The 1538-nt window shown below is 38.6% G+C and overlaps 1 protein-coding gene across 5 annotated transcripts in view; it reads left to right on the top strand.

The window, feature by feature from the left end:
- esrrga (estrogen-related receptor gamma a) overlaps positions 1–1538 on the top strand; it is a 96953-nt gene that overhangs the window by 82797 nt on the left and 12618 nt on the right. The window lies entirely within an intron of this gene.

The following is a 1538-nucleotide window of genomic DNA, read 5'->3' as shown; positions in this document are numbered from 1 at the left end:
GTGCGAGGCTGCTAGCGAGCTATATCCACCCTGAAGGTTAATCTTGGACAATATCTGATGCTCGACTCTTTTAAATGAAACCAGAGAGCGTTGACAGAGAGGAGAAGGTAGAAATGGAAGAAGAACCTCAGCTTAGCCTGTTAGCCTTTGCACTAGCACTGACGCTATATTGCCTTAAATGTATTAGCTTGATGCTAATGCGACAAACGAGAACTGTTGTCCTCCATCTATATTTTCAGTTCCAGGCTGAGTCATTTCTACCTTCTCCTCTCTGTCAACGCTCTCTGGTTTCATTTAAAAGAGTCGAGCATCAGATATTGTCCAAGATTAACCTTCAGGGTGGATATAGCTCGCTAGCAGCCTCTCACCGATGACCTACCCACGTCATCATTTACCCAGAATGCTTTGCATGTAAATAAAATGGCCGTGTCCGTGTAATATATTTTTAAACTTTTAGTTTAAAAATGATAAAACCTAAACCACCTTCAGTATTTTTTACAGTATTTATTTTACAGATAAAATATATGTTTATTAAATAAAGTCTAATGTTATAACTAATCGGGGATCCCTTTAAAGAAGGAAAGCAAGAGTTTTGAAACAACCAAATGCAGCTGGGACAAATTATGTGAAACCTACAGGCCTAAAGAGACAGGGCACACACTTCAAGCTGGATCAAGATGGAAGCGGAATCAGACAAACATCTGCAGATAAAAACACAAGAGAGCGTTACTGGAGGAAAAAGACAAATAGGCGAGTAAAAAGACAAGAGCTTGACACTGAAGAAACAAGCCGTTTTGAGGCAATAGCAGCAATTAGCATGTGTTTTTGAACATCGCAGCAACGATGGCTAGCATTGATCCATGGAGGCTGTGGCACACAAAGATAAGACCTGCCATCCCCCAGAGAATAGCTCTGGGTGCAAGCGAGAGCGGAAGCCAAGGAGGAAGAAGAGGGTGAGGAAGAAAAAAAAGAGAAGGACTCTGATCATTTGGATGGAGGATGGGTGGAAAGGGAAGAGATGAACTTGACCCTCTAGCTCCGAAACAAACTTTTTTTCCTCATAGTTTGATTAACTTTTGAATTATTATACAGTATTTTGAACAGTTATGTGGTCGACACATACAGTTCTGTCCAACATTTCTCATTGGGAGCAAAAATAAAACATGCACAAACACCTGATTAACTCTCATGGCAACTTCCACCTATAGCAGGGGTGGGTTATCCTGGTCCTGGAGGGCCGCAGCCCTGCATGTTTTACTTGTTTCTCTGCTCCAACACACCTGATTTGAATGAATATATGATTATCAGGCATCTGCAGTATGGAGGACCAAAATGGACATAATTAGAAATAAAAGCAGAATTATATAAATTAACCACTAAATAAATACACTTAAAATGCACCAATTAGAGAACTTTATCTCCTGTTTTATGTTTTCATTGACTTTCATATTTATTGGTTAGTTTCAATAAATTAGTCCATATATTTTAACACTTAATTGAAATTTTACTGTTTTTTTACAAATATATTAATTTTTTAC

The sequence above is a fragment of the Austrofundulus limnaeus genome, unplaced genomic scaffold, assembly GCF_001266775.1.
Source record: "Austrofundulus limnaeus strain Quisiro unplaced genomic scaffold, Austrofundulus_limnaeus-1.0 Scaffold163, whole genome shotgun sequence".
NCBI classification, from domain to species: Eukaryota; Metazoa; Chordata; class Actinopteri; order Cyprinodontiformes; family Rivulidae; genus Austrofundulus; species Austrofundulus limnaeus.
The sequence above is the reverse complement of the archived record's forward strand: the minus strand, read 5'-3'. Positions and strand labels throughout refer to the sequence as shown.